At 45.0% G+C, this 16,794-nt stretch overlaps 1 protein-coding gene across 2 annotated transcripts in view; it reads right to left on the bottom strand.

Annotated features, from left to right (window-relative positions):
- AVIL (advillin) overlaps positions 1 to 14,537 on the bottom strand; it is a 96,445-nt gene extending 81,908 nt beyond the window's left edge. Inside the window, exon 1 of one of the 2 annotated variants that reach the window (XM_068267406.1) lies at positions 14,458 to 14,537. The gene's annotated coding sequence lies outside the window, so the exon portion shown is untranslated. Of the gene's footprint in view, positions 1 to 925; positions 1,011 to 14,457 lie in introns of those variants that run through there. The other variant, XM_068267405.1, reaches the window with a different exon arrangement.
- Between the last annotated feature and the right edge of the window lie 2,257 nt (positions 14,538 to 16,794).

Below are 16,794 nucleotides of genomic sequence, written 5' to 3'. Positions count from 1 at the left end.
CATGTATTTTTTCTTGTTTTTAGGGTCTAAAAGCTTGTGAAAAATTTGCACGGCTTTTAGACCCTAAATCAGGTAATAATCACAGCGCCAGGGAGGTTAAGGTTGCTACACTCTTGCAATCTGACCACTCCAATCTTACCACTTTTATGTAGTACTAGTAGACCTGTGTTTAAACCCCTCCCCACCCCTCCGCCTTTACCACCCATACTCCCGTTACCACCGCCACTGAGCACATTCACTGCGTGCACCCCTGGCCCCTTGGCTGTCCCTGCGGCACTTGCGCAATAGCACGCAGGGACACACACATGCACTTGGGCCGCAGAGACAGTAGGGTTTTATTATAGAGGAAAGAGACTACCTGAAAAATATATCCAAGTCATAGTGAATCCATTGATATTATAGTACATGGATGTTGGTAAGATTGTATAAAAATTGTACAGTCAGATGTCATAGTGTGTGGCCACTAACAGGAGAAGAAACTATTTTGCTATAACTGCAAGTTGTTCTTGAACATCCCAGCCATCACCCAGTCCTGCTATAAGCATCAGGATCATGCAGTGATAGCATGTAATATCTGCAGAGTACATACAAATAATGAAAACCGTGTGACCATTCTAGCTGGTTGTATTTCATGCAGTATATATATAAGAGCACAGACTAAATGCTTTACATCTTAAGCAACTACCAATAATATATCACAAATTAATATAAAAAGCAGCACGAGACGGGACTTTCGGTTAGGAGATTCAGATTTATTGGTTTTCCATTGCAGTCATCTGGTCTGCCTGGTAATAGTACAAACACTGCTTTGTGATCCTCACAGCGTAGTGACAAAGGTTTTTAGCAGACATGTTAGTACAGTCATGCAAAGCAAGGTCATGCATTTGTATAATTCATCCATAGGAATGGCAAATAGTGTACTTACAGGAAGAGGCAGACTGCTCTCAGAGCCAGATGTGCTGCAGCCTTCCCTGCACCGATATGCTCTTGTCTGATGACAGTTTATGTACTTCACATTTCTAACAATGCCAGCAGAGGCGTGGAGGGAGCTGGCACACAGCTCTGCCCATTCTGGGTCACACCCAGAGCCACGTGGAAAGCGGTAAGCAGATTGTAGTGATGGAAGATGTGGTGTACCACATACCTCTCAGCCTCCGGCTCCTGGTACCTCACTGCTCACTCACATTACCATCAGTGGAACTTTCAGCCAGCTCACTCCTGCATCTGTGCTCACATATCACTTGTTTAATCCTACCACCTTATTGCTTCAAAGCAGAGCCTGGACAAGGTCTTCCAGCACCCAAGGCTGAGACACCAAAGTGCGCCCTCCATCCCTCTTACCCCAGCCGTCACACACTGCTTGCTATTGGACTAAGAGGTACCCCAGGACCCCCAACACCTTAATTTATAGTTATCTGGCTTGCAGTCACTGCCATGTATCCCTTTTTCTTATTTCTCTCTGCTTCAAACGCAATAGGGGAATGATAGCTGAGTGAGTTGTGCACCCCCTCCTACACTGCGCCCTGAGGTTGGAGCCTCTCTTGCCTCTGCCTCGGCCCCACCCTACTTTAACCTTCCTGGCGGTAAGCCCGAGCTGAGCTCGGGCTATGCCGCGGAGGAGGATTTCTCAGGCCCTGCTGGGCCGATTTGCATCATTTTTTTTCTTTGCAACACGCAGCTAGCACTCTGCTAGCTGCGTGTGCATTCCGATCGCCGCCGCTCCGCGCAAGATCGCCGCTGTACAGCGGCTATCATGTAGCGAGCCCCAGGCTTGCTACATGATTTAAAAAAAAAAAATTATTTAAATAGTGCTGCACTGCCCCCTGGCGGTTTCTAATAGACCGCCAGGAGGGTTAAAGCAATTATGCACCAAAATGTTTTATAGAAAAAAGCAAATGCACTAGGCCTAGTTCACACTACAAATCATGTAGTGCAATCGCAAGCACTAAGTGCTTTTGCGAGCGATTTTGTGAAGCGATTACCACCATTTTTGTGCGATTTGCATTTTTTGCAATCGATTTTGTATGCGTTTTTGTTTTCCAAATTGTAATTTTGTGTTTGCAGACAAACAGGTAGTGCACTCTTTGACCCGGAACTGAATGTCTTTAAAAGCGAATTTACCTGAAAAAACGCTCACAAAATCTCCGTTCAAAGTGCTTTTAAAACGATTTGCAATTCTTCCTATACCTTGCATTGAAGCGCAATCGCCCAGATAATGATGCAGGACCCGCATTTGGGATTGGAAAAAAAGCTCATTGCTCATATGAGGACACCCACATTGGATTTCATTACACACGACCTTTTAGAGCGTTTTTAAAAACGTAAGCGATTAAAGAAAAATCTCAAAACGCTCATAGTGTGACAAGCCGTTACATCAGTTCAGTGATCCTCAGTAGTCACATGCTGCTTGCTCACTCCCAGTATGCCTGACACTCTCCCCCTTTAGTCACATGGGCATGCAGGATAGTGAATAGCTCTGGCATCTGAAGCCATGCCTTCCTGTTTACTAGGGATGCTCACTGCATTCCGCGGAATTAATTTTTCCGCGATTCCGGCCGAAATTTGGTGGTTTCGTTCCGTCGCATCGGAACGGAATTGCCATAGTGCTATAACGGAAATTCTGCGGAACGATGCTTAATTCCAGCGGACTGCGGATTTTTGTAAGCCAATCACAAGGAAGCCCTTAGAAGAAGCTTAAAGTGAGAACAACAGGATTTCTTCATGAAAATAGGAATTTGCACCAATCAGAGGCTTACAAAACCACCCAAACGGATTTCTGCATGAAAATCGGAATTATTTCAGCACCAATTACAGTCTTAACAAAAAAACAATCAATCCTATGTTAGCAACCAGCTCCCTAGCTATCTCACCTATCCCAGCCATTTTGTATAGGTCCCATAGCCTACGCGACACCTCCTGCGGCGCCAAAACCACCGCCATGGGACCACCGCCAGGTCCCAAAGCTTACGCGACACCTCCTGCGGCGCCAAAACCACCGCCATGGAACCACCGCCAGGTCCCAAAGCTTACGCGACACCTCCTGCGGCGCCAAAACCACCACCATGGGACCACCGTTAGGTTCCATGGCGTAAGCGACACCTCCTGCGGTGCCAAAACGACCGCCATGGGACCACCGCTAGGTCCCATGGCTTAAGTGACACCTCCTGCGGTGCCAAAACGACCGCCATTGGACCACCGCTAGGTCCCATGGCGTAAGCGACACCTCCTGCGGTGCCAAAACGACCAACATGGGACCACTGCTAGGTCCCATGGCGTAAGCGACACCTCCTGTGGTGCTAAAATGACCGCCATGGGACCACCGTTAGGTCCCATGTCTTAAGCGACACCTCCTGCGGTGCCAAAACGACCGCCATGGGACCACCGCTAGGTCTTATGGCGTAGGCGACACCTCCTGCTGCAAAAAAAATTAATTAATTTAAAAAATAAATAAATAAAAATAAAAAAAATAGAAAATGACCGGTGGAACAGCCACTAGGTCCCATGGGCTACCATTTAGCAAAAACGAGGTTTCATTTGCGATTACTTTCATTTTTCCGCCGGAATGGAAATTCGCAAAATTCTGCGGAAATGTAATGGCGACGGAATTTAGCGCTGGCGGAATTCCGCAATTCCGGCGGAACGGAATTTGCCCTTTCCGATCATCCCTACTGTTTACTATAGTCTATTATGTGGAATAGTTTCCAACTATCTGGTAGGATGGAAGTGAGCAGGTATTAGAGGGTTCGGAGGACCTATGAACTGGTGTAGAAGGTATCTACCTATTTTATTTCAAGCATGCTATACAGAAGATGGGAGGAACTCCTGCACTGGCTGTGGCCTAGAGCTCCACACCTTTCTCTTGCTGCAGGCTGCCTTGATCTGCACACTTCTCCACCCTCCCATCCCCAGTTCACTGTCTGTATGGATTGGGTTAACCATTTTAATGGCCCCTGGCATGATGGGATGAAGTGGCCACACTCAGATGCTCCGATGCATTCGCTGCCGCTGCTTACTGCCTAGATATGTTATTTGGGGGACATGCTTCTTAATTAATTAATTATGTTATTTCGGGGGACATACCTGCTAAATTATTAGTGTTTTTTTTTGTGGAAAACAGTGCATACTGTTAGTAAAGTAGTTACAGCATTAATTCCTTAATTTGCGGGGGGGGGGGGGGGGGGGGGAGTTACCTAGTTAGGGTGCCCAAAATGTCTGATGGCAGATGTTTACTTGACAAAAAGTAAATTTTTGTGTATTTACAAAATATCTTTAAGCATTTTTAATTTAAAATAAAGTTTAGTCCATAAATATCCTGGCAAATGAGGTGCAAATGAAGGCTTCAGTAAAACAGATCGGTAAAACAGTTCATGTTTTTATATGAGTACTTCCTAGCCATTGTTTGAGAACAATCAAAAAATGAATGGCTCAGTGACGCAGTGGTTAAAGGGAACCACACAGTTTGTCCTGGCTACTAATAGCTGTGGGAGCTGACCCCCCTACACACACACACACACACACACACCACACACCACACACCACACACCACACACCACACACCACACACCACACACCCACACACACACACACACACACACACACACACACACTTTCCATGTGAATGTAATCAAGTGTGACTTCTCTAAACTGTTTAAAGTACAGTGTTGCCCCCAACCCCAGCCTCTAATAAATATTTCAATTTAAATGTTTTTTTTAAATAATGAGCCTAATTTTTAGCATGCATTTTAATGTGCTGTTGAGATGCCCTGGGTGCTAAACTTTAGCACTCTCCAAACAGCCTTAAAGCCCCAAGTCTCAATTCTGCCCAGGAACTATGAGCATGAATGCTGTGTCTGTATTTCGGTGGGTTTCCTCTGGGTGCTGCAATTTCCTTCTAAAAAAAGGCCTTAGTCAGGGAGCAGACTTATCTGAATCAAAATGCAAAACACACATGGCAAAATACCCCCTTTTCGCCACAATCATTGTAGTCATTTGCCCGCTTGGGGTTTGCCGCCGCATGTTGTTCACGTTCAACATTCGCGTTTTCCCCACATTTGTAGATCAGGCAGCTTTCTGCGGATGATGTACACGTCCCCAATTTCCATGTATTTCGCTGCAACTGAAAAATTGCGAAAAAAATATATAAAATCACGTGCGGAAGTTGCGATCGCAGAGCAAATGCAGAATGCCAAAAATAGGGAAACACATGGCAAAACGCATTGTCAGTTGTACTCCCTGCCTCAGACTGTGGCAAGTGCAGTAGATCATGAGTCCTGAGAAACTTTTCACAGCCTATTTACAAAGAATCTGTAATCAGTTTCCATATTATCATGTCTTTAACTCCTGCAAATTGCCTCTTTAATACCATCATATTGCTCTGCTTAATTATGGTGGAGACCAGTACTTTGACTGCCTACTGCAACTACTCTAAAGTGGTCTCAAGCTCCATTCCCATGAATGTCTGAACAGAGCCTTGGACTGAAATTGGCAAGCTGTTCACCAGGAAAAAGTGGTGCACTGCACTGGCTTCAATCTTGGTTGCCTATCAGGCAGTGGTAAGTTGCCGCTTCGGGGCTTGGCTGGCCACATTTATTCATGTTGCCATCTGGCTGACCAAAGTCCGTATGAAGTTTTAGTGTATTAGCTACATCAGCTGGCCATTTCCCGTATTGGCAGGCCAGACCCTGAAGTGACCACTGGCTAGACTTTGGGTTCTGTCCATAACACATACATGTTTAGGGAAGATAGCCTTTCATGATGGTACAGATACATAATTAGGGGTGCTAGCCTTTCAACGGGGTACAGATACATGTTTAGGGAGACTAGTCTTTACAAGACGCATCGTCAGTTTGTTTTTGGCTGCCTGTTTGCAAGGTATTGCTGCATGTTTTTAAGCTCAAGATCCTTGATCACAGGCAAATAGAACACATTTTTTACAGTCAAGTTTAGATATGTAAATGCAAAGAGAAAAAAAGTGGTGGCTGGCACTAAATGAGGATGGCACTAAATGATCATAGTACAATTACATGTTTAGGGGAACTAGCCTGCATGGACTGTGCCGTGGGTAAAAAGTTCCAAGATCACCAGAAGATGAAACAATCCTCCAGTAAATCACACCTTCAATGACAGTCCAAAAAGACCCACAGTATAGGCATCAACAGAGGGTGCACACAGATGGCCTAACTGCTGTTTTGTCTCCTGATTCGTCAGAGGCCACAGGGCCACAGTGGCCAGAAGGCCACTAAACACTCAAACTCAGTGTATAGGAGAGGGAGGAGGCATCAGACACCAGGAAACTGTATAGGGGAAGGTGGAGGGCCACTCAACACTAGGGAACTGTATAAGGGAGAGGGGGAGCACTAGACACTAGGGAACTGTGTAGGGGGGTGGGGCATTAGACACCAAGAAACGTTATAAATGAGGGGAGGGAGATTGCACTGGCCACTAAACATTGAGGTTGGCTTGTGGCTTGGTCTCAGTATTCAATTTCGTCCCACTTTGAATTTGAGTTTGACACCCCTGCTCTAATTTCTGTTTCTCGCTGATTAGTTTGCTGGCATTAGTCTGACTCCTGTCTAAAGACATAGTCTGAACACTATTTGGAGGTTTGGCTGCTGATAGCTTTCAAAAAATATAAGAAACAAAAATGACGAGGTATAAATTACAGATGATTTTATTCCCAGTCCAAAGACAGAGGAATTATTCTGTAAGCATTGTGACTGCCGGGTCTAGGCGCAACATCTTACAAGGTCATTGTTGTACCTGGCGGTGAGTCATTGTCTAGCAGTATAGCACCAGCTCATTAGCGGCTTATTCTCCCCAGAGATTTACCTTCGTGTGTGTATATAATAGAGTAGATGCATGCAGGTAGTTTGACGCATAACCTGGCACCTGATAGCAGCCAGCATGTGCAGGATGATCCCGATTCATTCTATGTGTTGTACAGAGGCTGTCATGTATTTATAGCTCAGGCCAGCTCTATACCACACTAGCAGGGAACGGAGGGCTGTTTTTATCTCAGAGGTGAAAGGGGACCCACTAACATATTTCCCATTCTAATGATGTACCAGATAACAAGCTGTGTCTTCTCTGATTGACGCCCAGATATATGAGCGCTAAAAAGTGATTGATACTAAGACCAAAGCTCAGTTTACCTACGTGTTGGATTCTGTATTCACAATTATATTAGTAACATAAAGCACAGAAATGAAAAAGGTCATGAGGCTATATGATGGGCCAGATGTGAAACAGGCTATTTTAAGATTAAGGGCTGGTTCACATGGACATTGTGCTGGCATTAAATTTAAGACTCACATAGAGCTTTTGTGAGCGGAGTGTGTGGATCTATATATATAACTATAGAAAGAAAGGCAAGGTATGAAGTGTTGTAGAGCACAAAGTTCGTATGCATGGATCCAATACTTAGGACACCCACATGATAAAATAGAAGAAATACACAGAATGGCTGCTGGAGGAGACATGGACCCACATGCACAAATGTAATAATAAGCTGAGGTCTAACTGTAAATTCTAGGCCTCATCAGGGCTGGCCTTTGCCCTAAGCAACCTGAGTGGCCGCTCAAGGCGACACAGTATTTCTCTCTGAAGGGGCTCCAGGAACTGACGCAAAGCTCTGCCCCCAAATTGCCATGAAGCTCCACCCCCCAGGCATATGCCTGTGTGCAGCTGGCTGTGGATCCTGGAGGGGGTGCTACTGACACCCTTCGCTGTGCACTCTGCCTGGCAACGGGCCTTTTGACACACATACTAGGGTGGGCTCTCTGGCTACCTATACTGGGGGGGGGGGGGGGGGGGGAGAGTGCCTTTCTGAATTTCTATAAGGGGTCCTTTCTAGCTACCAACACTGGGGAGGGGGGTCTCTCTGGCTATCTACATGGGGACTCTATGGCTACCTATATGGGAGGGGGGGGCTCTCTTTCTACCTATACATATAATGGGGGGGGGGGGGTGTCTGGCTATCTATACTGGGGAACTCTTTCTGCCTACCTAATACGGGGGGGGGGGGGGCACTCTATCACCACCTATACTGGAGGGACTCACTGGTCACCCTCTACCTTCTCTCTTTTTCAGACCCTCAATAAGCCCCTCTCTCTGCCCACCCATCCTCAAAAGCCTCACACCCTCCCCCCCAGCAACCCCTTGTTCTCACTCACTCAACAGCACCCTCAAACAAGCCCTCACTCTTTCCCCCAGACCATCAATAAAGGTGCACACACAGTAACTTTTGCACGATCCTGCATCGATTGCTAGGGCACAAGTTTGGAGAACGGGTGCTATACAGACTTGCTTCTCATCTATATTTGTGAGTAAGCAAAAACACAATGTGGCATATATTCACAAAATAGCGGTAACATTGCCATGCACAGGCAGCATTACTTATCCAGTTGTGTATTAGCGTAGCCCGCACTATCTAAGTAATGTGCATGTTGCTAGTTGCACTGCAATTTGACCTCTATTTAGTGAATATGCCCCAATGTATTAATCTGATGCTTAGTTGTTTATTATCATTAAATGACCCAGTGTGGGAGTCGAGATCCAGGTAGGGGGGCAGCAAAGTCAAGTTTAGCTCAGGGCGTTGTGAAACCTAAGTCAGGCCCTGGGCCTCATAGTAGCCATTTTATTAGGTCTCCATCTGCTCACTAAATTAATGACTGGCCACTCTAATTCCTCCCATCCTGGTCTGACGGGGTAGGGTGGTCACACACATTCACATGCCTGGATTCTCCATCCGCACTGTGGCCATGTTTATCTTTCCTGCATGGCGTACTGTGGCATCACCTAGAGTCCACTCCCTGCTTGTGTCTTCACTGATTGCACAACTGGTGAGGAGGAGACCAAGAGGTGCTGCTCTACAGAGAAGATTGATAATGCTGGCCGCAGGGGCGTAACTAGACATTACTGGGCCCCCCTGCAAAACTTTGGATGGGGTCCCCCACCATCCTCGCTTTCTGCACAGGAAAACTGAGGACCAATGTGTTTTCCCCATGCAGATAAAAACACTTAGGCCTCGTTCACATCACTTAGCGCAGATGGCTGTGCGATCGGAACGCAACGCGTCCGATCGCACGCCATCTGCGCTCCTATGCGCTGCGCTGCAGATCCCATTCATTACAATGAATGGGATCTGCGCTGCGATTTACAAAAATGCGTGCAGTACGCGATAGCGCAATCACGCTGCCACGCAGCGCATATGATGGGAACGGTAGAAGGGCTGTCTATGCCCTTCTACCGTTCTTGCGTGTCGCACACTATACACGCTGCCAAAATGCACACGGCAGCGCGTATAGTCTGAACGAGGCCTTAGACTTAAAGGAAACGTCAGGCAATCTATGCTACCTCCAGATCTACTTACCCGGGGCTTCCTCCAGCCCCTTGCAGCCGACAAGTCCCTCGTTGCAGCTCTGCTCCCAGTACATACACACACACATACACACACAGCCCTATTATTTTACTACATAAGAGCACATGCTATATGGAGGAACAACAATGACATGCTGAACCTAAGATATAGTATCAATGTAACTTTGGCAAAGCATTCAGAAAGTCACTGATTGATACTGTTATTACAACAGAACTTGGACTCCATGTGAGACAACAAGCTCTCAATGAAGCAGCAACAATAAGACATCAATCTCCACACTGAGTTGTAAAAGTATTCAGAGGCCATAAAGTCATTAGCCTGTGTGATAAGAATCTAGGATCCTTTTTGCTGAAAAGGGAACGTCTACATCTTTTTTTTTCAAAATGTGATGTTTTTGTTTTAGGGTTGTACATTAAGTCTTTAGAACTTTGCTGCAGTGTGAGACAGATGTTTTTTATGAACCCTAGGGAGCAGGGACAGTGTACAAATTCCAAAGTGTGTGTGATTCCTTATCTGTGTGGTGGACACATGCAGTCAATATAACAACGCTGTGAGAGCAGAATACGGTTTTTTTCTCCATGCCTTAAGCTGTCAGTCTTTCAAACTTTTCCCCCCACGGGCCCCCTGTGGCATCTGGGCCCCCCTGCGGAGGCATCCCTTGCAGGGTCTATTGTTACACCCCTGGCTGGCTGACTGAGTGGTTCTCATGTTCTCTATTTGGGTATTTATCTAGCCATGGCTGCATCTCTGCGATGTTCACCGGTGACCTCCCCTTTTCCACCCTGTTCGTGTGTTTTTTGAGCCGTTCGGAGCCTTTTGTAGCACTTTTCCCAAGTATAGTTAAGTCCGCCGCAGGCAGAACATTCGTGCTTGTAGCGGCAGCTAGTGCCCCATTTGCATGCACCATTATTGTAAAGCCAGCAAGCTCCGCTCTTTCTTGGACATCCCGGGGTCCATGGAAACCACTATGTCAAAGACTTGCCCCACTAAATATTTAAGCAGATTTCAGCAGAACTCTGGCTGAATATCACCACTATCTTTGTATTGTTTAATACAGTGCAAAGCTATTTGGCCAATGATAGTGTACTGAACACTGTACTGCCTAACACCAGATTAACTACGCCCGCTACACTCTCTTTCTCTCTCTCTGAGAGGGCCTCATTTCTTTTAATCTTTTTAGCTTCTTTCTTTTAAGCTAACCATTAATCTATTAAAATATCTGGTAATATAGGGTATGCTTTGAGAAATAGTTAATCATCTAGATCAGGTTTTTTATTTATCCATTGGGCCTGATGCACTAATCTTTAGGGCCCATTCACACTATAAATTGCAAAACGGTAGCAGTCAGCGCTACCGGTTTGCGCATGTGATTTTACCACGATTAGCACAGTAAAATCACTTCTCACACTGCGTTTTGCGTTTGGCGCTAATCGCAAAACGCCCACAATCGGCGCCAATCGTGGCAGTGAGATCACTGCCATAGGGTAAAATAACACTAACGCTTTGGCGATTAGCGGGAAATACCCGCTAATCACCATAGTATGAGCGGCCCTAACAGTACGCTGACAGTGCAAGTCCATTTTAGCGAGTGTTACACTGGGTGTGTAATGTGTATTATGCAAATAGCATATCTCGCGTTATGTACACAATGTATACACTGCTGATATAAGGTGTGTTGCTGGCTGATTTGGTCAGGGTTACGCTGGACATGTCAGCTAGTAATGCGCATTATACCTACAACATATAAGCTGTGTGCATAATACACATTGTGCTATTCGCATTAAGCCCGCTAATCTTTATATGTTGTCGGTACAATGTAAGGATTAGTGAATCCAGCCCATTGTTTCTTACATACCAGTATGAGTACATTTGAATTCGGCGCTGGTAGACTTGGGAACAGGATCCAGCTGTTATATGGCTGGTCCTGCTTCTGCACAAGTCCGGGACGAATGAATTACTATTCCCCCTCCAGGCCGCCAGCGATTGCTGGAAGCCAAATTATTAATATTTTTAAGCAACCTCGGCTCCGTCTTCTGACGGCCCCGACGTTACTCACTGAGCGCCGCTATAGACTGAATCCTTTTATAGTCTATGGCGGCGCTGGCTGCGCCCAAATCTAGCAGCGCTGAAAAGCACTGCTCCGCCCAGTATACCCATGATTCACAAAAGAATCTCACACCACAACCGCTGCATAGCCCCTGCTGCCCTAAAGCCTGTGCATGTGCCACCGCCACCCAATGCCTGCACATGCACATACCAAAGCCTGGCCATCACGCAAATGCAGTAGGTGTGCACAGCTGCATCTATGCTGTGCATAATATCTAAAAGGCAGCTTTAATATGCACAGCAGGGATGCACAAGAAAAGACAAACAACATTTATATCTCGCTTTTCTCTAGACGGACTCAAAGCACAAGAGCTGCAGCAACTAAGGCGCACTCTATAAGCAGTAGCAGTGTTAGGGAGTCTTGCCCAAGGTCTCCTACTGAATAGCTGCTGGCTTACGGAGCAGGTGACGCAGTGCTGCATGCAAATAATATAATGGCCTGTGCAATGACAGAGGGGAGTGTATGGGTGTGGCCATGCACGGCGCGGGCAGGCGTGGTGAAATCTTTAAAGATTTGGGGGTGTTACTGATTATAGATAGGAGCAAGTGTGTCAGTATCTGCAAACTCATGCCAACCACATGCCTCAGTTATATGAAGCAGCACCTACTCCGGGGTAATACAGCTTCATGTGTCCGATCACAACCTTATGCTAGGTACACACTGAGATTTTCTGGGAGATTTACTGTCAGATCGATTATTTCCAACATGTCCGATCTGTTTTCCAATAGATTTCTGAGTGTTTTCCGTTCACTTCTATCGGAAATCGATGGGAAAAAATCTCTTAAAGTGAAGCTTAAGTGAAAACAAAGTGAAGAGATAAACAATTGTATCTATCCTCCAACTCCTAAAACTGATTTTTAGATATTCCACAGTTTAATGTTATGCTGGGAATACCCCATGAGATATTTTAGCAAATAGATGGTTTGATAGATAATTTCCGACAGGTCCGATCTTATTTTCGATCGTTGTTCTGATCGATTTCTCAATTAAGTGAATGGAAATTGATAAGAAAAACGATTGGAAAGTCGTTCGGAAAATCAATCGGACAGTAAATCTGCTGAAAAAATCTCATTGCATATTCCCACAATTAGGTTTAAACATTTTAAAAAAAAAACAGATTTATTGTTTTATCTCAGCTGAATGCATAAGGCCTCTTGCACACTGCATGCGATTCAGATTCAGATTCCGCTTTTTAATCAGTTTTTACATCCGATTCAGATTCTGATTTGCAGTTTGCTCCCTGCACACTGCAAATCGGAATCTGAATCGGATGTAAAAACTGATTAAAAAGCGGAATCTGAATCGGAATCGCATGCAGTGTGCAAGAGGCCTAAGGGCCTGTTTCCACTAGTGCGGTGCGGAATCGCCGCATATCACCGCTGACAAAATCGCATGCGGATGCGATTCCGCATGCGTTTTTTGCCGCGATTTCGCATGCGATTTCGCATAGGCAGGGTATATGCGATTTTAACCATGTCACTGCCTGTGTCAATTTACATTACTTTCAATGCGAAATCGCACGCGAAATCGCGGGAAAAAACGCATGCAAAAAACGCATGCGATTTCCCTATTAAATACATTGCCTGCGATTCGCCTGCATTCCACTCGCAGGCGAATTCTGCAGGGTCTACCGTGCAGAAAAATCCTGCACATAAAAACGCAAATGAAAACTGACAAGTGGAAACAGTCCCATCCACTTGTATTGCCTATGCGAATCCGCATGCGTTGTCTGCATGCGAATTCGCGCTAGTGGAAACGGGCCCTCAGTCTGTCTCCATCTCAGAGTGCTCAAATATATGAACTATTGACCTTTTTTATCTATCCTCTCCTGGCAGAAAACTAGGCTTCCTAGAGAAAGTATTTTATGGCTGCAATTCCTTATTAGTGAGGGAGGCTATAGTCTGACTTGGTCCCAACTGCAGAAAAACTGTCAGTTGCATAGCTGAATATTAACTCTTTCAGGTAGAAAAGCATAACAGCATATTTATTTGTGTGTTATGTACTGTACATACCCATGTCTATCTCATCGTGTCACGTCACCTAAAGTGAACCTGAACTGAAAATAAAAAGTCAAAATAACCATACACAGGTCATACTTACCTCCTGTGTAGTCTACTAATCAATCTTTTTCTCCTCTGCGATCAATGAATTCTCTGTCCTCCATTTTAAAAATGGCCATTACCCCATAGCAGCTTCCTGGTCAGCACACTGTTAAACTGTAATATCACCCACTTGAGCCATAGGGAAACATGGACATTACCTTGCACATTCAGTTGTAACTGACAGCTGCTGATATATAACTGACAGCAACTGGTATATTTCAGTTATGACAAAATATTGTCAGACCTGGAATGGATCACTGTAATGGTGGCCATACATGGTACAATTTTTTCATACAATCTTACCATTTCTATGAAGTATAAGGGTAAATTAAGTGAATATACTGAAAGGATAATTTATGCAGTTCCCTTATATTACATAGAAATGGTAAGATTGTATGAAAAAATTGTAACATGTTTGGCCACCATAAGAAGAAAATGGTGAGCTTCTGAGAGGAACTGACGGTGAGGTTAGTATGTAATATTTATGTGCAGCTACATCATGTGTTTATTTTAAATCATTTTACTCGCTTCAGGTTCCCTTTAAGCTTCCCTTTAAACCATGTACTAATAATTATTTTAGTCATACATGAAAGTGAATTAATACACAGCAAAAACTTAACAGCTTAAAGAACAGATACTGCAGTGAAAATAATGATGTTTGATAAAATATTAGACGAGGCATTAAATATATGGTCTTATTTGATAGTGCAAAGGATGTGCACAGAACAGTAATCCATAGCAACCAATCCACTTTTATCCATTAATCTAAAGTGATGCTAGGCGTAGTCAGATAGGCTGGTATGAGTTAAGTCCTCTTTGCACATCATAGCTGCTCTGTGCTGGTAAAATAGATAAATAGTGTTACTCACCCTTGTAGGAGAATGCTTGCAGTGCACACTTCAGCAAACAGGGCCGAGTCTCTTCATCAGTCAGTAAAGAACACAGCAGGCTGCCTCTGTCAACAGTAAAGTGTTTTGTTCTTAGTACACATACTAAAACGTGGATACTCTCTTCTAGCACATGAGATTTGCCTGCGTTTGCATTGTCATATCTCTAACACAGCCTCCAGCCAATCACAGCCTAGCAGGCCCTGTCACTCAATATACCAAAATAAGATGAAAATCTTCTGTTTGTCCATATTCAAATCAGCAGCGCACAGAGAAGATGCAGCGCCCTCTCACATTTCTCTGCCGCCAGTCCACAGCTTAACATCCCACAGAGATTGATCCCTCCAAAGTGCCCATTTTAGCCAATCAATAATTCATGATGATAACTACATTGTGGAAGTGACTGAGGAAGAGCTGAAGCATATTTTGTTTCTGTGATATTCTAAAAGAAACAACCAGCAAATTGGCTTTGCGAGGATTCCATTAAGTCTGAGCAGCTTGCAGGCCTAATAACCACATCATTACAAACTAGAAGACTGAGCTGTAGGCTGCTGTTTTCTAGCAGACTGATAAAGTGACTCATATACGCTGTTATAAGTGCTCCTGTAAGTAAATAGGGTGTGCAGCGATGGGGGAGGAGGGTACAGAGGAATATAGACAATGTACAGCGGCCTAGCACCTGTGACTAAGGAGTAAGCATCTTCTCCTGGGAATATGGCCCTGGAGGCCCGCCCACCTCTCACAGTGATTTGAAAATATTATTTCACTCTTTGAATCCATAAGCACCATGATGATTAATAGACAGAGCAAAATGTCATGTTGACAAGTTTGTTATTTGGTGACAAGTAAAAGCACGTCGGTGGAGGGGCCCAAATGTATATAATGGCAGTATATAATTGGTAAAGGAGGCCTCTTACCTCCAAAAGAAGACTCTCATAGGTGGAACAAAGGAGTCTTTAATTAAAAAAAAGTTATACTGTAGACAACGCGTTTCACGGGACACAGCCCGCTTCCTCAGGTCAATAAAACAGATAACCTTGTTCCCAGCCGTGCAGAGCGAGGGCGCATAGATCCATGATAGATTATCTGTTTTATTGACCTGAGGAAGCGGGCTGTGTACCGTGAAACGCGTTGTCTACAGTATAACTTTTTTTTTAATAAAGACTCCTTTGTTCCACCTATGAGAGTCTTCTTTTGGAGGTAAGAGGCCTCCTTTACCAATTATATACTGCCATTATATACATTTGGGTGCCTCCACCGACGTGCTTTTACTTGTGTATCCAACACCTCTCTGATTTGCCATGCCTACCACTGGGCGACACGGCCGACCAGGGTACAGGACTATAGGAGGAGAGCGACCACCCAGATCCAGAGGGTCCGGGCTACCGAGCGGAAACGGTCTTTTTCCGCATGCTAATACGGTGGTTGCAGGACTGCAACCCACTTTTGTGAGCATATATTATTCACAATTCTGTTCTTCCCAATTCCTAACGATACTACACCATAAGGGCTTCCCGTCTCACCTTCTCTACAGGTCGAGGACAACTCCCCTTGTGGAAGGGGAACCCTAGACCGACACAGATATACTTGTTATTTTGTGAGGCATTTATGCATGAGAAGTATTAACAATGAGGGCCCATGTCCACATCTTGTATCAGACTTCAAAACAGATTAGCTGTATCCTGACACAATGCTACTTCTTTACTTCATTGAAAGCTTCAGTACACACAGAAATGTCACATTTAAGGCATAGTTATCTTTTCTGTGTCGTGGGTTAAAGGATACCTTAAAGGGAATATCCAGGCACAAAAAAAAAAAAAAAAAGAGTTTCACTTACCTGGGGCTTCTACCAGCACCATGCAGCCATCCTGTGCTCTCGTAGTCAATCACTGCTGCTCCAGTCCCCCGCTGTCAGCTTGCCGACCTCGGAGGTCGGCAGGCCGCTTGCGTACATTTTTACGCATTCCCGCTAGTGCAGGAACTGTTCCTGCACTAGCGGGAATGCGTAAAAATGTACGCAAGCGTCCCGTCGACCTCCGAGGTCGGCAAGCTGACAGCGGGGGACTGGAGCAGCAGTGATTGACTACGAGAGCACAGGATGGCTGCATGGGGCTGGTAGAAGCCCCAGGTAAGTGAAACTCTTTTTTTTTTTTTTGCCTGGATATTCCCTTTAACCCACGGCAAAATTTTAAAATGGAGAGCAGGCATGTTGTTTAGCAAGCGATCCTGATGCCTACTGCTCCCCCTGTTCTTTTCTGTCCAGCTCCGTTATGCTGAAATTGCCTTCCGAAACTACCTACTGGTCAGGAGGGTCGGCGA

This window comes from Hyperolius riggenbachi, chromosome 2, assembly GCF_040937935.1.
Source record: "Hyperolius riggenbachi isolate aHypRig1 chromosome 2, aHypRig1.pri, whole genome shotgun sequence".
NCBI lineage: Eukaryota > Metazoa > Chordata > Amphibia > Anura > Hyperoliidae > Hyperolius > Hyperolius riggenbachi.
This window is presented reverse-complemented; position numbering and strand designations above follow the sequence as displayed.